Consider the following 24674-nt stretch of genomic DNA (forward strand, 5'->3'; position numbering starts at 1 on the left):
ATCAAGGAAAACTGCCCTGAGATTTTAGAACCAGAGGGCAAAATAAGTATTCAAGGAATCCACAGATCACCGCCTGAAAGAGATCCAAAAAGAGAAACTCCTAGGAACATTGTGGCCAAATTCCAGAGTTCCCAGGTCAAGGAGAAAATATTGCAAGCAGCTAGAAAGAAACAATTCAAGTATTGTGGAAATAAAATCAGGATGACACAAGATCTAGCAGCTTCTACATTAAGGGATCAAAGGGCATGGAATAGGATATTCCAGAAGTCAAAGGAACTAGGACTAAAACCAAGAATCACCTACCCAGCAAAACTGAGTATAATACTTCAGGGGAAAAATTGGTCTTTCAATGAAATAGAGGACTTTCAAGCATTCTTGATGAAAAGACCAGAGCTGAAAAGAAAATTTCACTTTCAAGCACAAGAATGAAGAGAAGCATGAAAAGGTAAACAGCAAAGAGAAGTCTTAAGGGACTTACTAAAGTTGAACTATTTACATTCCTACACAGAAAGACAATATTTGTAACTCTTGAAACTTTTCAGTATCTGGGTAGTGGGTGGGATTACACACACACACATGCACATGCACACACACATAGAGACAGAGTGCACAGAGTGAATTGAAGAGGATGGGATCATATCTTAAAAAAATGAAATCAAGCAGTGAGAGAGAAATATATGGGAGGAGAAAGGGAGAAATGGAATGGGGCAAATTATCTCTCATAAAAGAGGCAAGCAAAAGACTTTTTAGTGGAGGGAAAAAGAGGGGAGCTGAGAGAAAAACATGAAGTTTACTCTCATCACATTCCACTAAAGGAAGGAATAAAATGCACAGTCATTTTGGTATGAAAACCTATCTTACAATACAGGAAAGTGGGGGACAAGGGGATAAGCAGGGTGGGGGGAATGATGGAAGGGAGGGCATGGGGAGGAGGGAGCAATTTGAGGTCAACACTCATGGGGAGGGATAGGATCAAAAGAGAGAATAGAAGTAATGGGGGACAGGATAGGATGGAGGGAAATATAGTTAGTCTTATACAACACAACTATTATGGAAGTCATTTGCAAAACTACACAGATATGCCCTATATTGAATCGCTTGCCTTCCAAAGGGAAGGGGTGGAGAGGGAGGAAGAAAAGTTGGAACTCAAAGTTTTAGGAACAACTGTCGAGCACTGTTCTTGCTACTAGGAAACAAGAAATACAGGTAAAGGGGTATAGAAAGTTATTTGGCCCTACAGGACAAAAGAGAAGATGGAGACAAGGGCAGAGAGGGACGATAGAAGAGAGGGCAGACTGGTGATAGGGGCAATTAGAATGCTCGGTGTTTTGGGTTGGGGGGAGGGGACAAAAGGGGAGAAAATTTGGAACCCCAAATTTTGTGAAAATGAATGTTAAAAGTTAAATAAAAAATAAACAAATAAAAAAAAGAAAACTCTGAAGTAGTATCTTTTCCTTATCAAATTTGGAAAAATGGATAAAGATGGAAAAAGTCAGTGCTAAACAAAACCAATGCAGCTAAAATTACAGGAAGCAAGTAAATGGAAGGAAAAATCTTTGTAGCAGGCTTCTCTGAAAAAAGTATCATTTCTAAGCTATACAGAGAACTGCAATGTTCCCTATATAGGGAGCAAAAGCATTCCCCAACTGATAAATGGTCAAAGGATATGAACAGGTGATTTTCAGAGGGAGAAATTTAAGCTTTTAATAGTCATATGAATAAAATGCTCTAAATCACTAGTAACTAGAGAAACACATTTAAACAACTATGGAGTACCACCTTACACCCTGAGATTGGCAAAGTTGCAAAAAATAAAAAGGAAAATGACAAATGGAGGAGCTTTGGGAAAACAGAGTAATGCATCATTGGTAGAGCTGCAAACTGATCCAGCCATTCTGCAAAGCAATTTGGAACTATGCCCCAAAAGCTATTAAACTGTGCATAACATTCATCTGTAGTGTACTAGAGTCAGATCAAACCAGCAATTTTCAGAGTGAGCATTTACACCTCAGAAATCAGCAAATGTTACAAACCGGGGCTTGATTGTCTCTCAAATTGTCTAGACTTTAAAAAGTGATAGAGAAAACTTCGAAGTGTGTAGTGAATGCATATTTTTGAGAATCAATTGTTAAATATTTACCAACATAGTTCTGCCTTTGACCCAGTGATCAAGGAAGGAGAAAAAGGACCCATATGTACAAATATATTTATAGCACCTCTCTTTGTGATGGCAAAGAATTGGAAACTGAGAGGGTGCCCATCAGTTGAGGAATGGCTGAACAAGTTGTGGTATATGATTATGAGAAGTGATGACAGAGATGGTTTCGGAGAAAACTGGGAAGACTCATATCAACTAATAGCGAACAGAACTAGGAGAACAATTTATACTATAACAAAAACATTGTAAAGGTAATCAACTTGTAAATCTTAGGACCTCTGATCAACACAATAACTAATTATAGTTCCAGAGTATGCATGATGAAACAGACTATCCACATCCTGAAATAAAGATGGTGGACTTAGAGAGCAGAATGAAACATGTATTTTCAGAACATGGCTAATGAGGGAAGTTGCATTGCTTGACTCTACATGTTTGTAAGAGGGGGGTTTTATTTTTCTTGTTCCTTGCTAGAGGTGGAGGATGGAAGCAAGTGAAGGCAGATATTTGTTTTAAAAAATATTTAAAAAAGAAAACGTCAGGGCTGGAGAGACTATGGAAAGATGGACACATTAATTCACTCTCAGTAGAAATAGGAATGACTTTAACCATTCTGGAAAACAATTTGGAAATATGAAAGAAAAGTTACTAAACTGGTCATAACCTTAGAACCAGAGGTTCCATTACTAAGAGATCTAGAAAGGATTTGTGTACCAAAATATTCAAAGCATCACTATTTGTAATAAGAAAATTGGGAAACAAATTACAAGCTTGTTACTTGGGAAATAGCTGAACAAATTGTGGCAAATAAATGTAATGAAACAGTGTTGTATTATAAGGATGATAAGTATCAATAATTAAAAGAAATACAGGACCCATTACAAATTGAAGTAAGCAAAATCAAAAGAATATACACAATGATCACAATAATGGAATTTAATACAATATTAAAGTGTAATAGAATTTAGCAGAAATACAACAGCCAACGTTGACTCTAAGTTGCTGAGGTTGATAGACATTTCTAACAGTGTAAGGAGCCAACTCTCATTGAAAGTCTTCAAGCATAGGCTTGATGATATTGTCAGGATGTTGTGACTACTCATTGGTAAAGCTGTGAAAAAAAATCTTGGATTCTCCTCCCAATAGGGGTCATTGCCTCTTTTTAGTTTTGCTGCTCAGGGATTCAGCTCCAGCAACCCCTTTCACACAGGATATCCCTTTTGATAGAATTCAAAAAAGGGAGCATCTGGTGTGAATGGGGCAACTGGAAGGGAGAGAAGAAAGACTGAGGAGTTTGCATTCGTTATTCTTATTCTTCTGAGCCAAGCAATTGTGTCCTTGAGGACCACTGTGCATCTGGAGAAGGTTGGTTAGAAAATCAATCACAGAATCCAGGGCCTTGAAAGGACCCCAGATATTGCCTTATCCCATCTTCCACAACACGCAGGAATCTCCTCTATGATGTAGAAAGTCAACTGAAAGTTGCCTCAGAGGTCATGTAGTCTATCCCCATACCTCAAGAATGACTCCCCGTCATAGCATACCCAAGAAATGAATACTCAGTTCAATCAATTGAACTTAACAACAAACATTTATTAAGAGCCTACCATGTGTAAGGCATTTTGCTAGGGCTGGAGATACCAAAGCAAAAATCAAATAGTCTCTGTCCTATAGCAGTTTACATTCTATTGGGCAGAAATTCTAAACAGATATACAAAATACATATAAAGGAAGAATAAATAAATCACATATTTGAACTGTTTACATAATATGGCATTAATAGATATTTAGAGAAAAGGTGAGAGGCAGGGTTTCATAGTGGTTAGAGAGCTAGCTTCATTGTCAGGATACTGTGAATTCATGTTCCACTTCTTACATATATTTGCTGTGTGGCCCTGGGCAAGTCACTTACTCTCTCATGCTTGAGGCAATTTCCTAAGACTTTAAATTTGTAGAACAGTTGCCAATCTGCATTCTGCACTGGTACAGAGAGCTTTTATCCTGGGAGATCCTTACCAATGGGGGGGGGGGGGCCGTGGAGGACAGGGGGAGGAGTAAAGATGGATATACATTCCTTTAAGTATATTATCAAATGCTCACAGGATGGCTTACAAACTAGCCCTGCAAAATTTCAAAAGGCTGGAATTATACATACTGTATTTTCAGATCATAATGCAATAAATAGAATTAAATAACTACAGCATTTCATTTGTTAAGTATTTATTTAGCACTTCAATAGTAAGTGCCTAATATATGGTAGGCACTGGAGATACAAAAGCAAAAATAACACAGTCCCTGTGTTCAAGGAGATTACATTATATTGGGTAGAAAAATATATACGGATAAATAATACAACATATTTATAAAGTAAATACCAAGTAATTGGGATGGGGGAGGGCACTAACAACTAAGGGATCAGGATGCAACTTCTGTAGGAGGTGGCTCATGAACTGAACCTTGGGAGGGGCTAGGGATTCTATGGAGAACAAGTGCATTCTGGGCATTGAGTACTGTGCAAAAACACAGAAATATGAGGTGAGATGTTGTCTATAAGTAATGTTAGCTAAATAGCTTGAATGCAGAGTGCATGAAGAAGAATAATAAACCCAGAAAGGCAGGTGGGAGCAGAGTGGAAAGGGTTAAATGCCCAAGGGGCAATAAGAAGATATATGAGCACACTGAAAGAGAAATAATACAGTCAGACAAGGGTTTTAAGTACTGTGCCAATGATAAGAGGGCATAACCAAGAGTTTCTGCCCTCAAGCTTCTTACATCCTACTGATGCAAAGCAAGAGTAAGAGCTACAAAACTATACGGAAATTGACAAATAACATAATAAACAATGATTGGGTTAAAGAAGAAATTAGAAAAAATAAAAGAATATTAAAAAGACAAGGACAACAATACTACATATCAAAACCTAGAGGAATCAGCCAATTGGTATCAATAAAGAAAAAGGAAAATATTATATATAAGTGTGTGTGTGTGTGTGTGTGCAGTGTGTCTGTGTATGGTGTGTCTGTATATTTGTGTGTGTATATACTTGTTCCTAAAGACCCTAAGAAAAGAACAAAATTTTAAAAAAGGAATTATAAAAGATCAGAAATATAAAAGAATGACAATTTAATTGATAACTAAAACCAAGAACTTTTTTTAAAAAAATCAACAAAATTTAAAAACCATTAGAAAACCTAATTTTAAATAAGAGAGAGAAAATACAAATGAGCAAAATTACAAATGACAAAGGAGGGATGATAAAAATACAAATGAAATCAAAAGTACTTTTAGATATACTATACACAGTTACACTGTAACAAATTAATACCTACAAAGATAAAAACTGCTGAAACTGGCAAAATAGGAAATGAATAATTTAAGAAAACCATTCTTGGATAAAAAAAAAATAAGGTAAGATATTAAAAAGTTAGCTTGCAATGAAATGCCCAGACAGATTCACAGCAGAATTCTGTCTAACATCCCAAGGACAAATAATAGCTACGCTACATAACTTATTCATAAATATAGACAAAGAACATTATTAAACTCCTTTCATGAGGCAAATACAGTATCAATTTTAAAACCAGGTAAAGATAACATCTAAAAAGACAATTATAGGCCAATTTTCCTAATGAATATAGATATAAAAATACTGAATAAAATATTAGTCACAAGACTACAGCAATTCATTAAACACCCTATTCATCATGACCAAGAAAGTTGAGACTAGGCATGAAGGGCTGGCTTAACCTAAGGAAAGCTATCAAAACAATAAAATATAAAACATTATTGCAATGGTACTAAAAAGTCTAGCAACTATAACAAGAGAGAAAATAATATAACTAGAAGGATTAGCATTGAGAATGAAAAGATCAAAATATCATCATGTGCAGATAACATGATAATATGTCTAGAAAAATCAAATAAACCCCTTCAGTCAAAAAGGTAATGGAAACAATAAAGGAGTTCAGCAAAGCTGAAAAATACAAGATTAATCCACAAAGTCTGCATTCTTATTTATTAATAATAGAGATTAAGAAAACATAATAAAAAGAAATTCTTCTTACAATAACACAAAGTATCAAATACATAGAAATCCACCTACCTAGGAACACACAGGACCTGTAGAAGGGCAGCTGTACAACTATAATGACTAAAATAAAGGAGGACCTAAATAACCAGAGGGATTGGTGATGTCCATAGATGGACCTGATTAAGATAGTAAAAATAACCCTCCCTAAATAAATTTTCATATTTAATGGAACAATAAAAATATCAAAATGCTTCTTTATAAAACCAGACAAAATCATAAGGAAATTTATATAATCAAGTAGGCACGAATATTAAGGGTCACACTGGAGAGAGAAGCTGCAGAAACTAATTATGAAAACTAGCATTAGAGGAAAAAAAGCATTACAGGAAAATATGCCAATGAATAGAATAGGTACAACAGACATGCAACTCAATAGACACAAAAAATTAGTGTTTGATAAGCCTATACAAAATAAAAACTGGAAAAAATTTGTTCTTTAATATATGGATTAAGGAAAGTTGCTTGGCAATGAGTTGGAAACGGAATGTAGAGCCACTTTTTACAATGCACAGACTAGTAAAATGCTAACTAGATGGGACAAATATAAAAACTAGAATAATATGGAAGAAAGCAAAATAAGGTATTTGTAATAATTTTGGAAAGGAGATTAATTTATTTAATTGAAAAACAGAGGGAATTATTAGGAATAAAAGAATTGACTTAATATAAAATTTAAAAATTTCTCTTCAACCAAAAGCAATATAATTAAAAGGAAAAATAATCATAGATTGGTAAATATATCTACAGCAAATATGACAGATAAAAGCTAAACATCTAAAACATATCAAACTGTTAAAAAAGTTACAGGAGTAATTCCTAGTCCACAGTGCATAAATGGTCAAAGGATATGAACAGGCAGCTTTCAAGAAACATCACAAATTAATAATTACTTATGGAAATGCTCAACTTCATTAAAAATCAAGAAGACACAATCTGTAAGAACTTTGAAGTCCCACCTCAATTTATTTGCCAACAAATTGGCAAAAAGAAAATGAAGGTAACCAAACTCAAAGCTGGTAGAATTGTGAAAAATACAGATTCATCTGCCAAAACTGCAAACTTGTAGTAATTTTAGAGTACAATTCCACAGTAAAATTCACAAAAATAATAAAATTCTTTGACTCAATAATTCTACTGTTGAGATATACCCTGAAAGCATTTTTAAAAATCTACTGTTCCAAGATTTTCATGAGAATACTACATGTTACTGGGGAAAAAAAACCTGAAAACTAGATGTTGAATAATAGAGAAATAGTTAAACGAAATATGGCACATGGATGTAATGAAATAATGTATTGCCATTAAGACTGCCAAGTATGAGGTATACAAAGAAATCTAGAAAGACTTACATAAAAAGTGAAGTGATAAGAACAGATCCAGAAGAACAGGGCACACATTATAAACTATAAGAGGAAAAGCAAATTAGAAAGAATGGACTAACAATCCTGATAAGGCCTTAGAGTAACTAAAAATTTCTTAAGATACTTCATATGTTATAGTCATTAATTTCAGTGTAAATAGTCCAGTTTAGTTGCATGTACTCTTATCCAATGTTAAGCTTTTAATGAAATATTTAAATCATATCCATATATACATAAAATACCAAGTAATTGGTGAGAAGACACTAATAACTGAGGAGATCCGTATCAATTTGCCTGTCTAGGAGGTAGCACTTGAGCTGTGCCTTGAAAGAAGCTAGGGATTCCAAGAGGTGGAAATGAGGCAGGAGAGTATTTCACATGTGAGCAACACCTTGTATATGAGATGAATGTCACATACCTAGAACAATTTGGCTGGAATGTAAAGTATGTGAAAAAAAAGTAATGTGCTATCAGTCAAGAAGGAAAAGTTAGAATCATTGTGCGAAGGGCTTTCAGTACCAGGGGAGACTGCATTTTATCCTAGAGGCAATATTGAGAACCACTGAAGCTTCTTGAGCACAGGACTGAGTGATGCAGTCAAACTTACTCTGCTCTCCATCAGTTTATAAAAAGGTAAGTGATTTCATTTTTTTTCAGAGCTAGTACAAACTTCTTCAGAGAACTCTTCCTATTTTCCTTTCCTAATCACTTCTTCTGCTGATCCTATTTTCATTTTCTATTTACTCTTTCGACTGAATGGGTCCTACTTATCCCTCCTTACTTTTTTTCCTTCTTTCTTAGTCTCCAAAATCTCAAAGCAGTGGGAAAGGGTATCAAAAGTTATGAGTATGATCAGGGTTGAAGAGAAAACAGAAATAAGTGAATTCCCTTCTTCCCCACATCAGGCCTTGAGCACATCTTTAGTGGAAGACTCCTGCTTCTCTCAGTATTTGTTGTTGAGTCATTTCAGTCATGTCCGACTCTCCGTGAGCGTGTTTGGGGTTTTCTTGGCAAAGATACTGGAGTGGTATGCCATTTCCTTCTCCAACTCATTTTACAGATGAGGAAACTAAGGCAAACAGAGTTGAGTGACTTGCCTAAAGTCACACAACAAGTGACTGAGGCTGAATATGAACACAGGAAAATGAGTCTCCCTGTCTTCAGGCACAGAGCTCTGTCCACTGAAGCACCACCTAGCTGTCCTTATCATAATATAATGCTTCACAAATAACCTAGGAAATAAACAATAAAAACAAAAACTGACTTTTATACAGCTTTTTATAATTTGCAACACTCTTGATCATCACAAGAGATATTATCACCATTTTACAACTGAGGAAAGTGAAGCTCAGAGCAGTTAAGAGACTTGCTAGGAGATCTAGGAGTGCACAGCTTAAGTCTCCTGACTCCACTTCCATGTGAAAAGTTATGAACTTCTACTAATATAAGTGCCTCGAGTTCCTGTGACTAGAATATTAGTGAAAATTAGTGCCTGAAGTTTTTCAAAAGCTTCTCAGTCCATAAACATTATATGCCTCCCAAATGCCAGACACTGTACTGCTCTTCTGGGTCCTCTTTTTTGGGTGTACAGTAAATGCTTACTGACAGATAATTGATGGACAATTAAAGAAAATATATGAAAGTTCTCAATATCATAAGAAATATGACTAGTATTTGTGTAGTACTTATTTTAAAATATTCAAGCATTTCTTAATACCATGACATACTTATTTCATAAAAAGGGAACAAACAAGTTCAAAAGGAAGCTGAAAGTAGTATTCTTCCCTCCCCATCTAATTAACAAAATTACAGAAGGTGTCATCACATTAAACTATCACTTTCACAGCTCATGACCTAACACCAGCAAGCTAACATTATGACTTGGCTCTTTGACCCTCACTCCACCCTGTACCTCTCTTCACATAAGCACAAATCAAATCTGAGAGGTAGCAGGGATTTCAGAAGCCATCTCAATCAACCCCCATACAGAAGGAATTCCCACTGTAATTTATTGGACAAGTGGTTGTTTTGCTTCCACCAAAAAACCCTCTTGAGAAAGGTTATTCTACATTTGAACAGTTCTAATGCTGAGGAAGGCTTTTCTGAAGTCAAGCCCACCCCTTTGTACATTCTCCCATTGCTCCTGGTTTTGTCCTCTGGGGACAAATAGAACGAGACCTAATCCCTTCCCAATGTGATATCCTTTCAAAAATTTGAAGATAGATATTCTGTCCTCTCCTGAGTCTTCCCTTCTCCAGGCTAGCCCTGCCCAGTTCCTTCAAATGATCCTCATATGTCCTGGATTCAAGGAGCTTCAATTGTCCCAGGTTAGAAATGTCCTTCTTAAATGGTGTTGCTTGGAACTGAACACAATTCAGATGAGATCTGATGAGGGCAGAGGAGAGTGGCACTATCACCTCCCCCTTCCTAGAAGTGATACCTGTATTAGTTCATTCCAAAATCACAGTAAGGTTTTATTTTTTTATTTTCTTGCTGCCCCATCACACTGATGACTCATACTGAACTTGTAATATAAGCTTCAAAGTCACAAACCGCCTCCCCCCAGATTTTTTTTTCAGCACAATTGCTATCCATCCATGCTTCTTTTTTCTTATAGTTGTAAAGTTGATTTTTTTGGTCCCCAAGTACAAAGCTATATTTACCCTTATTGAATTTAATCATATTGGATTCTCATCAAATACTTTAGCCTGTTAAGATCTTTTTGGATACTGACTCTATCACTCCATGTTATTAGTTATCCTTCCCAGTTTTGTGCCACCCACAAACCTGATGAGCATACAATCTATGTCTTCACAAAAATCAATGATAAAAATGTTCAACAGCACAGAGTGAAGGGCATATTTCAAGGGTACTCCTCTGTAAACCTCTTGCCACATTGACCCATTCACAAATATGCTTTGAGTCTGCCCATCTAACCAGTTCTGAATCCATTTGTTTGTATAATCATGTAATCCACATCTCATTTTTTTCTACAAGAATGGGATGAGATATTTTATCAAAAACATTGTTGAAATCTAGAAAAACTAAGCCATTGTATTTTCCCATCTACATGTTTAGTTATCTTGTCAAAAAAAAGGAAATGAGGTTTGTCTGGCATGATCTGCTGTTGATGAAGCCGCCATGCTGGCCCTTTGTCATGATTGCTTCCCTCTATAGACATTCACCAACTAACTCTTTAATGATCCACTTTAGAATGCTCCCAGGAATCAAAATCAAGTTCACTGGTCTATAGTTTGAAGACTTTGGGAGGCTTTGGGGGTTTTTTAATTGGAATATTTGCCCTTTTCTTATCTTGTGGAACCTTTCCTGTTTTCCATAGTTTTTCAACTATCCCTGTCAGTGACTCATCACTTAAATCTGCCAAATCTTTCAGGACCTCAGGATGGCATTCTCCTGGCCTAGGCGGCCTGAATTCATTAAGAACAACTAGGTGCTCTCTTATTATATCCTCTCCTTACTTATCTTAGGTATCAACTCTCTGTTAGTCATTTTTATTCTCTCATTTCTAAGATAAAGGTCATACTCCTTTGCAGAGAAAATGGAAACAAAATGAGAATGAAGTAGCTCTGTGTTTTCTCTGTTGTCAGTTCTCAGCGTCTCATCCAGCCTAAGCTAAAGTCCTATATACCTCTGTTGATCCTTATTTTTCTCCCAATACAACTCAAACAAATAAAAACAAAACTCTTTATGTTATCCTTAGCTTTACTCATCAGCCTCAGCTCATTCTAAGCTTTAGCATTACTGACAGTATTTTACAGTACCATGCTGCTTTAAGTCATCTTCTGTTACTTGGCCCTGTTTCCATCTTCTGTTCATTTGTTTTGTGAAATCTAAGTTGGTTGGTGAGTTCCATGCATCTCCAAATTAATCTATTTAGACAAATTTCATTCTTCCTCCTCATTAGAATTGTTTACCTTTGTATTTTTGGAATTTCATTCTTAAGCATTTCCCAACCCTGGAAGTTGGCTTTCCCTGAGGCATTTTACTCCATGAGGTCCTACCTATCTTTCCTCTGAAACCTTCACAATCTTCTTTTTCAAAATCTAGGATGCAAGACAGACTATGTGCCCAGTTATCCTTTGCTCTATTACAAACTCTAAGATAGAGTTGTTGCCTCCCTCTAGGGTTCCCATCATTTCCATCCCAGCAACCAGTTTGTCCCTGGTAGTGAGAAGCATTCTAGACAAGGAACAATTTTGAGAGGGTTCTCTCACCTCTTCATTTTTGACTGTTGTTTTCCCTTCCTGATTTGTTCCCCTCAAAAAAGACTTTATGTGGCTCTCTGCCAGCATTGAGTTAAAGACATCGACAAGATTCTTCCACATATCCCTCCAGTGTTGTTTCAAAGTCACCACAAAGGACTGGAAAGGAGTGTGATGGGAAATTTCCATTCTAGAAAAAAAAGCAAAATTCCAACAATGCAGCCAAGATTACATTATTTTGGATGACAAATTTTCATATCATTTCCTGCAAAATCAATGATATTAGGTAGAAATCCAGGTATAAGAATAATAATCCTTTACCAAATACTACTTTGAAGAATATTAATTTCATGAAGGGGTGGAGCCAAGGGCTGATGAAACAGACATGGATTCAATATGATAATCATGACAAGCAATTCCTTAAAGATACTCCAAGGAATGGTTTGAAAGTCACTATACTATAAGAGATGCAGCATGACGAAGTGGATAGGGTGTATGACCAATTTCCTAATTCATAGCTATTATATCATATTCAAGTGCAACCTCCATATTTGGAGTTCTCTATAAATGACAATCAATGAGCATTTATTAAATGCTTACTATATGCCAGTAGCTGTGCTAAGTTCTATACACACAAAGAAAGGTGAAAAGATCAGGAACTTGACATCAGGGAGCTTAGATTCTAATGGGGAGACAACATGTAAATAAGTAAATCTATACAAGATATCCACAAAGTGGAGGCAAGGTAATCATAGTGGGGAAAGCTCTAGAAAGTGAGGAAGTAGAGGGATGGGAAGAATTGGGAATGCAAAAAATTGTCATTTAAGCTGAGGCTTCAGAGACATTAAGAGCGAGAAGTGAGAGAGTACTAAAGGGAATATAATTATGAGATGAATTGTCAATTGTGAGGAACAGCAAATAGACCAATTATAGAGCACGTGGAAGATGTGTGTGTGTGCGTGCATGTAATCGGTATGATAACAAGGTTTTATCATGCACCTGCTATGTGAGTTCAAATTCAGCCTCAGACACTACTAGCTGTGTGACCTTGGGGAAGTCATTTGCCTATGTTTCCTCATCTGTAAAATGAACTGGAGAAGAAAAGGGAAAACCACTCAGCATCTTTGTTAAGAAAACCGCAAATGAGGTCCCAAAAAGTAGGACACAACTGAAACAAATGACCAATGAATACACTAGGCACAATCCTAATGCTACAGATACGAAGAAAGGCAAAAGACAGTGCTTGTTTTTAAGGAGCCCACAGTTTAATGGGGGAGACATGAAAATAATTACACACAAATGGGATACAGAACTTTAGAGCAGCCAGGGAAGACAGAAACAGAGATGAGGAGAGAGAACATTCCAGGCAGAGGGATCAGCTAGAAAAAATGCCTGAAGGCAGAAGATAGAGAATCTTGCCCAAGGAAGAGCAAGGAGGTCAATATCAAGGGATCACAGAGCACATGGGAGGAGTGATGTATAAAAAGGCTGAAAAGGTAGAAGGCTGTCAGACTTGTGATTTAGGAAAGGCATTGTGACAGCTATACAGAGGATGGATTAGAGTAGAGAGAGATTTAAGGCAAGACAAGAGCTAGAAAGGATCTTCACAAACCATCCAGCCCATAGCCTGCCTTCCTCCTTCTCCAAATCCATAGTTCCTTCCACTGTACCTTGCTGACTCAGTGAGTGTCTTCAAGTAATGGCAGGTCTGTCATGTAGATGGATTACACTTGATCTGCTTTGGCCCCAGAGATTAGAACTATGAACAAGGTGTAGAAGTTGAAAAGGAGGCAGATTTCAGCTTGATGTGAGAAAAACACTTCCTAATCAAGAGAACTATTCCAGAGTGCAATGGGCTTCCTGAAGAAACAGCAAAATTTCCTGTACTAGAGATTTCCAAGCAAAATCTGGATGACCACTTGTTGAGTACACCATAAAGCAGATTCTTAATAAGGTTTCTATTAGATTTGTAACTGATGTCATTGGTTCCATGAAACACTGGAGTCATCTTTGAAACCTCTCTCTCAGCCCTCTACCCCCAACATCTTGTGTGATCAATTGGACCTTTTGGTTTTAATTCTAGAAAATCTCTTGCTTTTCCATTCCAGTACTCACACATACTGAGTTTACAAATACATTACATGACTTTAGTAGTAGCAGCAATCAATTTGCCTTCAGAAATCTGGGACTTCATCCTCAGTAAGTATGACTCTAGGTGAATTTTTGTTTTTTGGCCACAGAGAAGCATGAAACTGTATATTATGGTGTGAAGGGATTAAAATTTGCATTGGTGGACAGAACTCTCAGACTGGTTAAATCACAGATCTTTTTTAAGCATCTCAATTATAAATGCATCTCACTGGGGCAAAGATTCAAATCCATTTACATTCTCTGAGCACACACCCACTGATGGCCAAAGGAAATCCACAAAGTGAGTAATTTGCATGCGAATAATCAAGTTGGTTGTCCAAGGTCAGACAACCACTGATTCACACTGTCCCACTGTGGAATGAAGTTTCCTTGTTCAAAGTGACAAAACATGACTTCATTCTTCTCAGTGAATGATATCAATTAGGAGGTGAAATTGTTATATATTCCATTTCAGGGCAACATAAGAGTCTCACAGTTTATTGTGATGCTATTTTTCTGGTGCTATTCCCTAAATAACTGGGGCTTGGAAAAGTGGTAGGGGTTGGGGGGGGGGGGGAAGTGTCTCAAACAAACAGTGATACTGTGGATAGCTGTCCAAAATAGAAGTTTGGGGGTTTTTTTGGGGGGGGGGTTGTTTTTTTGTTGTGTTTTTTTTTTAGAGTCTGCCTTTCATGTTTGAGGGAAATGTTATAGTCAATTTTTGTTTGGGCTAGAATAAAGCTAATTGGGACACATGAGGAGAGACCCTGCTGGGGCCTAATTAGCACCATGCTGTAACCAGAGACCTTTCATCTAGCACCTCAAGTTATCTAGAGATTACTATATTACACTTATTAAATTTAGCATATTTTAGCAAGCCCGTTGCAATTTCATTAATAAATGTTTTAACAAATCAAGCTGTGTGTCTGAATAAATACATTCGATTTTGCTCTGTTTTGTTGAAATATTTAAGGCACTATGGAGTTAGACTCAGATGAAGGGACAGAGCAGCTTTCAGCTTCCCTCTGGTGCTGTGAAAACCTACTAAAGAAACTCACATTTGGAGCGCTGTGATGTAGTGGTGGTGCTGGGCCTCAAGATAACTCTAATTAAGCAGTCAGAATGGTGGGGTGCACAGCACCAGGAGAGAGCAAGCATCCACATAGAGGGAAGGTTTCTTCTGCTCTGTACCTCTGGAGGGTGCATCATTGGCACTCTGTGGAATGTCAAGGAAAGAAATGGGACACCCAGGAACTGCAGCCTCTTACCTTCTAAGGCACACCTTCTCCTGTGCATACACATGGTACTTTCTGCTAGAAATTTTAGAATATCTTTGCACTTCTTATAGCACCTTTATTAAGAGGATCTCAAAACATATAATCTTTACAACACTCCTGAAACACAATTAAGTTCTGACCTCTTTCCAAAGTAGACAGTGCTTACTGAAAGTGATGAGTTGGGATTGGGAAAAGAGGTAGAAAGGTGCATTAGATGAAAGAGTCCAATCTCATCATTTTAACAAAGGGAAAAGTGCAGTCCAGAGAAAGGAAAGGACTGGCCCAAAGTCATATATAATCAAATACTGGTCACCTTTAGCATTATTCTGGATAGCCTCCAAAAGATAAGAGGTAGTTCTATCATTCTTTCTGCCCCTGAATCCCAGAAAGGATTTCTGTACAGAAACAATTCCCAAGAATGCAGAGAAATTCTACATGGGAAAAATTCTTAAGAAACTGTCAAACTTAACATTTCCAGCCCTCAATTTGTACTGTCTCCCTTGCTACCACTTTTGAATGGGCTTTACTTGATAATCTCCAGGTATATGTTCTATTATTTTTTTTCTAGCCAGAAGTCTAGCACCTATCCTTCACTGTCAGCATTCAGATGAGCCACCAATTATTATGCTCATGATTAGAGATATATAAAATTTTCTATTTCTTCATCAGCATATGACAAAGTATTACAAATAGGTGGCACAGTGGATAGAACACGGGGCTTAGAATGAATAGGTCTCAACAAGCCTCTAACACTTACTAACTGTGTGACCCTGGGCAAGTCACTTCACCCTGTTTGTCTCAGTTTCCTCATCTGTCAAATGAGCCACTCCAAGATCTTTGCCAAGAAAATCCCAAATGGGGTCACAGAGAGTCAGACATAACTGAAATGACTGAAAAACAATGACAACTATGAACATCTGAGCTGCGGAAGTACTTACTGGATCAGAATGCTACTCCTCCAGTGGATGGATAGGACACAGAAAACAGGAACCTAATCGTGGAGAAAAGGAAATGTCTATGTTGTATTAGATTTTTAATCACTGATTTTCTCCTTTTCTTAGTAGAATAAGCTTTAGAGAAAAAGTTAAAGAAAATGTTAATGTGTGGTTTTGAGATGTCTCTGTATATCTAGATATATATATACTGATAGGGCAAGCAGCAATGTCCATTGGATTGAGGTCTTGCCTTAAGCTCAGTAAGATCTGGGTTCATGTCCTGCCTCTCACAAATACTGGCTATGTAACCATGTCAGATCTCTTCACTTCTCAATGTTCCAGACAATTCTTTAAGACTAAGTTACGGAGGTATCGTCAATCTTGCCAGTTAGTAGAGGGAGTTTCCCATAAAGATGAAGTCACAGGTTTGGAACATTCCCCCCCCCCTTGCCCTCCCCCTAAATAAATTAAACCACACACACACACACACACACACACACACACACACACACACACACACACACTTTCAGTGCCACCTTCTTTCTGAGCCTTTTTAAAGGGCACTGAAAAGGAAAGAAATCCAGGCCGGTTATAAAATGGACATGAATTACTACTGTATGTTCTGTAAAGTGGATTTGCCTGCCTATCATAACATTTGAACAGACTGCTCTAGGGGATTTGTGGGGGAAGGGCAAGGAAGAAACAGTAGTCAGCTTTCAAGATAAGCCTTCTAGTTGCAGGCAGGGGTCAGTGATCTCACAGATAAGATCTAGTCTAATCCTCACATTTTGCATATGAGGAAACTGAGGCCCAGAGAGAAGTGACTTGTCTTAGGTGGCAAAGGGGGTAAGTGACAGACACCGAATTGAGCCCTAGGTCCTGATTGCCGATGCAGTCCGCGCTGCTTCAAGCCCCATTTGTTCAGCTTCCAACGCAGTCTCTTTCGGGCCAGCAGCCGCAGGAGTAGCCCACAACCAGGTGTCCACGTCCGGAGAAGGAGAGGAGCAGTTGATGCCCGTGGCCAGGGGAAAACCCTTCCACACCAACAGGAATGAATGAGCTGTCAACTCCCCCGACAGTAAACTGGGGAGTGGGGTGGGGCGGGGGAGGAAGTGTTGCAGGTGGGGAAGAAAAATAGAAAGGGAAGTATAAGGTGGCAGGTTCAGGGTGGTGTATGGGGAGAGGAACAGGTGAGAACCTCTGCTCCAAGGGGAGGGGCACGGCCAGGGGCTGGGGAAAGGGCACTACCATGGAGGTCAGGAGAGGGTCAAAGGGCGAGGGGGCAGGGGGTGTGCTACGGTACCTGGATGAGGCGATAAGCTGTCCCCCTACCTGCTCGTGGTGGAGATAGCAGACATCCAGCCTGCGTACCTCAGATGTAGTCGTTGTCCACGTCTCTGCAGATGTACCACAGGATCACGTAGAGGATGAGCAGGATGGCAAAGAGGAACAAAGCCACGAAGATGGCCTTGGTCACAGGGGACACTACGGACTGCATGGCCCAGATGAGACGAGGTCACCAGGGAGTGGGGAGGAGGAAAAAGGGGAGGTGTGCGTGACACCACCAGCCCTCATCCAAGCCCAAGATCCGACTGCTTAGACTTGGGGGAAACTTAAATAGTTGCTGGAAAAAGCCCGCCTCCCTCCTCGGAGCGTCTGCGCAGTGCCCAGCTCGGCGGGGGGTGTCTAAGGCATCCCCCTCCCCAGAGAGCTCCCCCCTTCCCCATGCACTCAATGTTCCAGCCAAACTGATTTCTCTCGGGCCAGTCTGGAACATGTCTTTTTGCTTTCCTGCCGCCCCCGTCCTCCAGATCTTTCCCATGCTTGGAATGCAACTCCCCCCTCACCTCCGCCCTTGGAATCTCTCCCTTCCTTCAAGGCCCAGCTCTGGGGCCATCTCCCACAAAAAGCCCTTCCTGATTCCCCAGTTAATAGTGCCGAGATCCTGTCTATAATGTGGTGGGGGTAGTGATCCAGAGCTCTTTCTCTTTCTTTTTTCCTCTGCAGCTCATATAGCAGACCTAGAGAGTCTTAGACTTGGGAGATTCTTCATCTTTAAAAATGAGTGTGTCCTATTAGCTCTTTAAGGTCCCTTCAAGCCCTAACATTTTGAGTCAATAAGTCTATGAATCAAAAGACTTGGGTTCAACAGCCAGTCTCCATCAATTAAAAGCTGTGAAAGCTTGGACTTCTGTTCTCCTTTTGTTCACTTCTGAGACTTTCCACATTTGTAAAAGGAAGATAAAAATGCTTGCACTACCTACCTCATGGGATTGTGGGAAGATCAAATAAGAAACAGGTTGTGAAAGTGCTTTGTAATCCAAAATGCCTTAAAAACTATGATCCACATTCATCTCACTATGAATATCCCTCTCAGGATAAAAAGCTGTCATTAGAACCTTGGGAAACATTTCAACAGATACAAAAGCTAATGAAGATTGCTTTTTGTTCAACTTATTTATCTTTAAATGTAAAAAAGGGGGAATAGAAAGAATTTATAGGATTTAGAACTGGAAAAGACCTTAGAGATCAATTAGAGTCCTTATTTTGCTGAGGAACAAATTAAGAAAAGTGACCTATCTAAGGTCATACAGGTATCAAGTATGTAACAGTTTGGTTTGAATCTAGGTCTGGACTCCAGATCTAGGGCTCTTCCCACTATACCACACTGCCTTCTTTTGGAGATCCTGCTTTCAAACAAGTGTTCTGTACTATCATTCCTCTTTTACTTATCTTGAAAAAGATGTAAGCCATTCTTAATCATAACTAAGAGTAAGGTGGGATCTGGCAAAATCTCATAACTGAACCTGGTAGATGTTTCATTCAACATTTATTTAGCCCCCAGTGTGTGTACATGGCACCATGCTAGTTCATGTCTGGAAGGACATTAGATATATGTCCAGACTTTGTTCTTAAGGAGCTCATGATCAAATAGCTGTGACATGAGAGTGAGATAAGTGTAAAGATCCATAAAAAGTACTGGGGGAAATGGGACAAAGGAGAGATGACAATCGTCAGGGTTTCCTGGAGGTAAGGACAGACCTCTCAGTTAGGCCTCAAATAGAAGGACAAGACTTTTATGAGTAAAGATGGTGAAAGGGTGAAGTATTCTTTAAAGGCCTGGGGGGGATTGACACAGGAGAGGGAGGACTAAAAAGGAGGGTTAATCCTTTTGTTTCTGTTAAAAAAGCTCTGTTCTTGATTTTCTTTTCACTCCTGCTTGGTTTTACAACTGAAGAAAGAAAGAAAATAAAGAAATCATGCTTTCTAGCTCTCTACAACTACAGTAGCAGCTAATTTGTATTCTTATGGGAGAGAAAAATGGCATTTTACAAATAAAAATGTCAAAAAATATAACTGTCAAACATGAAAATGGGGGCTATATAATCCAAATAATCTTTCCCTTTCTTTCCCTCTGACAGCTAAAAACATCTTGCTGGCCAGTGACTAGAGGTGGGATGGGGAGGATGGGGTATAGATGTTTCTTTTGGATACTTCAGGGTTATTTCTACTTTGATATGATTTTAAATTATGAAATTATAAAAATGATGATCTTTGAATATGCTCGGTCACATATACTTTTTTTCTTTTGTCTTCAGCTGCTGTTACATTTCTTTATTCATCATTTTGACATCTTATCTGCTTTTGTTTATTTTGATTTCTTCTGTGTAACTCACCCTCTCAGAAAGCCATGTGGAAAGACTGGACTTAAAGTCAGGAATCCCAGCTGTACCACTGACTAGTACGTGACTTTCCACAAATCACTTAACCTAACCAGGAGTCAAATTTCCTCATCTGCAAAATGCTATGATTTTTCCCATCCAGGACTCAAATATCCTCATTTGTAAAATAGTTATGATTTTTGTGAAGGGTTTTACAGAAAGATATGAACAATAAAATAAGAACTAGAGAAGTTGCTAAGTACACTAATGGAGGGAGGACCCATATGGAGATCACAGATCAAGGTATAAAATGATGAAATTGTCATACTAAACTCATAGTTATTGTGAGAGTCAAATGTGATCATGTATTTAAAGTGGTATGTATGTGTACATATAGCTGCACAAATTGGGGGAGAGAGAATTTATTAAGAGCTTACTATTTTTCCAGCACAGACAAAATTAATGTACCTAGAATAAGAAGGGAAGCAGTTGAAGGGTATCGAATTTCTGGCAAGAGATTGGTACCCAAAATACATAAACAAAAAAGTGTGTGTATATTTAATGTGTATGTGCATGTACATACCCCAAAAGTCATTCCCCAATAGATAATTGGTCAAAGAATAAGCACAAACAGTTCTAAAAGAATTGGAAAGTATAAAGAACCACATGATAGAATGCTTCTAATTTTAAAAATTTTATCTTTTCCAATTACATGTAAAAAGTTTTAACATTCATTTAAAGAATTCTGTAAAAGAAGGTGGCCTAGCAGTGCCAGCTCTCAAATTATATTACAAAATGGTAATCAGTAGAATGGCAGATCACTAGAATAGGCTGGGTACACAATATCGTGTTTGATAAATCTAAAGATCCAAGCTTTGGGGACAAAAACTCACCTATTTGACAGCAACTTCTAGGAAAACTGGAAGGCGGTTTGGCAGAAACTAGGTATAGACCAATATCTCATACCATATGCCAAGATAAGGTCAAAATGGGTACATGACTTAGACATAAAGGGTGATACCATAAGCAAGTTGAGGGAACGTGGAATAATTTACCTGTCAGATCTACGGATAAGGGAAAAATTTATGACCAAATGAGACAGAGAGCATTATGGGATATAAAATGGACAATTTTGATTAAATTTAAAAATTTTGTATAAACAAAACCAATGCAGCCAAGAAGGAAAGCAGAAAACTGGAGGAAAAAATTACAGTATGTCTGATAAAGTCTTCATTTCTCAAATTTGTAGAGAACTGAGTCAAATTTATAAGAACACAAGTAATTTCCCAGTTGCTAAATGATCAAAGAATATGAAGTTTTCAGATGAAGAAATCAAAGGTATAGTCAGGAAAAAAAATGCTAACATCCATTCCTATTGAAAACACTGGAAAGCATAGGAATAAATGGAACTTTCCATAAAATAAAAAGCAATATCTACCTAAAACCATCAACAAGCACTATATGCAATGGGGACAAGCTAGATGCATTTCCAGTAAGATCAGGGATGAAACAAGGATGTTCATTATCACCACTGCTATTCAATATGGTATTAGAAATGCTAGCTGTAGTTATAAGAGAAGAAAAAGAAACTGAAGGAATTAGAATAGGCAAAGAAGAAACTAAGTTGTCACTCTTTGCAGATGATATGATGATATACTTAGGGAATCCCAGCGAATCAAGTAAAAAACTACTTGAAATAATAAACAATTTTGGCAAAGTTGCAGGTTACAAAATGCCAGGCCTAGAGGCCTGAGGGCTACCCGAGTCTTACCTTACCTGTCCCAGGTCTTCGGTTGGCCAAACCAGATAAACGTATGAGAGAAGAGACTTTCCAGAGTCGAACAAGGGTTAGGCTTTATTCAGGGTCCTGGTTACATGTGCAGGGGGAGCTCTTCCTTAGGAGGGAGAGAGAAATCTCCCAAGGAGGCAAAGATCTTCCGGTAAGAGATTGGAAGTAGAAGTGTAAGTGGGGAGAGAAGGGGAGGGGAGAGCGAAGAGAGGAAAAACGGAGCCTTCTGTCCTGTCAGGGCCCCTCCACGCTAAGAGCGCCTTCAGGCTTTCCTGACCCTAATTAAGCTCTCCAGCCGTGTAGTTTGCACCTGAATACCGTGCCTGTTAGGTAACAATAGGTGTACCCAGATCCGGGACAGTCTCGAGGGTGGGGATGCTCCTCTCATCATGTTTCTCACGGGAAGAGGCGGAAATACACGAGATAGCTCGGTCTCACTCCTCGATTCCCTGGTGTTTCATGGGGGGCCTCATGAGAACTCTAAGATTTAGAAGTTCCCACCTTTACCCGCCCGAGACTGTCCACATGGAATTGAGCTTCCATCCCCAACAACAAAAAAACTCACATAAATCATCTGCATTTCTATATACACTAACAAAGCCCAACAGCAAGAGATAGAAAGAGAAATTCCATTTAAAGCTATGGTAGGCACTATAAAATATCTAGGAGTCTACCTACCAAAACAAACCCAAGGACTATATGAACACAATTACAAAACACTTTTTGCACAAATGAAATCAGATCCAAGTAAGTGGAAAAACATCAATTGCTCATGGGTAAGCCTAGCTAATATAATAAAAATGATAATTCTACCTAAATTAATTTACTTATTCAGTGCCATACCAATCAAAGTACCAGATAATTGTCTTCTACAGCTAGAAAAAATATAAAAATTCATCTGGAAGAACAAAAGGTTCAGAATATCAAGGGAACTAATGAAAAAAAAATGCTAGGGAAGGTGACCTAGACCTACCAGATCTCAAATTGTGTTATAAAGCAGCAGACATCAAAACCATTTGGTACTGGCTAAGAAACAGCGGGGTAGGCCAGTGGAATAGGTTAGGTACTCAAGTCTCAGTAGTTAAAGAATACAGTAATCTACTGTTTGAAAAACCCAGGGACCCCAGCTTCTGAAATAAGAACTTACTGTTTGGCAAAAATTGCTGGGAAAACTGACTACCAGTGTGGTGGAAACTGGGCATAGACCAATGCCTGACACCATACACAAGAATAAAGTTCAAATGGATTCATGATCTAGGTATAAAGATTGATACTATAAACAAATTAGGGGAGCAAGGAATACTGTATTTCTCAGATTTATGGGGAATGGAGAAATTTATGACCCAACAAGAAACAGAGAACCTTATGAAGTCCAAAATGGATAATTTTGATTACATTAAATTGAAAAGTTTTTGCACAAACAAACCCAATGCAATAAAGATTAGGAGGGAAGCAGAAAACTGGGAAAGAATTGTTGCAACTAGTGTCTGTGATAAAGGCCTCATTTATAAAATATATAGAGAACTGAGTCAATTGTACAAGAATACAAGTCATTCCCCAATTGATAAGTGGTCAAAGGATATGAACAGGAAATTTTCAGAGGAAGAAATTAAAGCTATCTATAATAATATAAAAATGCTCTAAATCACTATTGCTTAGAGAGATGCAAATCAAAACAACTCTGAGGTACCACATCACACCTATCAGATTGGCTAACACGACAAAACAGGAAGATGATGAATGCTGGAGAAGATGTGGGAGAGTTGGAATACTAATTCATTGTTGGTGGAGCTGGGAGCTGATCCAACCATTCTGGAGAGCAATTTGAAACTATGCCCAAAGGGCTACAAAAATGTGTATACCCTTTGACCCAGCAATATCACTTCTGGGACTCTATCCCAAAGAGATCACAGAAATGGGAAAGGGTCCCACATGTACAAAAATATTTATAGCAGCTCTCTTCGCGGTGGCCAAAAAGTGGAAATCAAGAGGATGGCCATCCATTGGGGAATGGCTGAACAAGTTGTGGTACATGAATGTAATGGAATGCTATTATGCTATGAGGAATGAAGAACAGGAGGACTTAAGAGAAGCCTGGAAAGACTTATATGAACTGATGCTGAGTGAAAGCACCAGAACCAGAACTTTGTACACAGCAACAACCACACTGATTACTTTGACATTCTTGATCTTTTGTTCTTCCAAATGAACTTTTATGATTTTTTACTAGCTCCATAAAATAATTTTTGGTAGTTTAATTGGTATGACACTAAATGAGTAAATTAGTCTAGGTAGAATTGTCATTTTTATTATATTAGCTTGGCCTACCCATGAGCAACTAATGTTCCTCCAGTTGTTTAGATCTGACTTTATTTCTGTAAAAATTGTTTGGTAATTGTTTCCATATAGTTCCTGGATTTGTCTTGGCAGATAGACTCCCCAAGTATCTTATACTGTCTACAGTTATTTTAAAGGGAATTCCTCTTATCTCTTGCTGCTGGACTTTGTTAATAATATATAAAAATGGTGATGATTTATATGGGTTTATGTTATATCCTGCAAGTTTGGTGAAGTTCAATATTTCAACTAGTTTTTTAGTTGATTCTCTAAGTTTCTCTAAATATATCATCATATCATCTGCAAAGAAAGTTTTGTTTCCTCATTGCCTCTGGTAAATCCTTCAATTTCTTCTTCTTTTATTACTATAGCTAGCATTTCTACTAAATTATTGAATAATAGTGAAGGTAATGGGCATCCTTGCTTCAACCCGGATCTTGTTGGGAAGGTTTATCCCTGTTACAGATAATGATACATTATCTATCATCTTAAGGAAAGCTCCATTGATTCTTTTCTAATGTTTTTAAATATGAATGAATGTTATAAAGCCTTGTCAAAAGCTTTTTCTGCATCTGTTGAGATAGTCATATGATTTCTGTTGGTTTTATTATCGATATGGCCAATTATGCTGATAGTTTTCCTAATATTGAACTAGTCCTGCATTCTTGATTTTTGTGATATATTGCTGTAATCTCCTTGCTAAAATTGTAAA

At 37.9% G+C, this 24674-nt stretch overlaps 1 long non-coding RNA gene across 2 annotated transcripts in view; it reads right to left on the minus strand.

Annotated features, from left to right (window-relative positions):
- LOC140516410 (uncharacterized) overlaps positions 1-17764 on the minus strand; it is a 46222-nt gene extending 28458 nt beyond the window's left edge. Inside the window, exons 1-4 of one of the 2 annotated variants that reach the window (XR_011971352.1) lie at positions 17507-17764; positions 16178-16230; positions 11845-12022; positions 9594-10036 (exon numbers count right to left, since the gene is read on the minus strand). This is a non-coding gene — a long non-coding RNA (uncharacterized lncRNA). Of the gene's footprint in view, positions 1-9593; positions 10037-11844; positions 12023-16177; positions 16231-17506 lie in introns of those variants that run through there. The other variant, XR_011971353.1, reaches the window with a different exon arrangement.
- Positions 17765-24674: the final 6910 nt, after the last annotated feature.

This window comes from Notamacropus eugenii, chromosome X (assembly GCF_028372415.1).
Source record: "Notamacropus eugenii isolate mMacEug1 chromosome X, mMacEug1.pri_v2, whole genome shotgun sequence".
Taxonomy (NCBI): Eukaryota; Metazoa; Chordata; class Mammalia; order Diprotodontia; family Macropodidae; genus Notamacropus; species Notamacropus eugenii.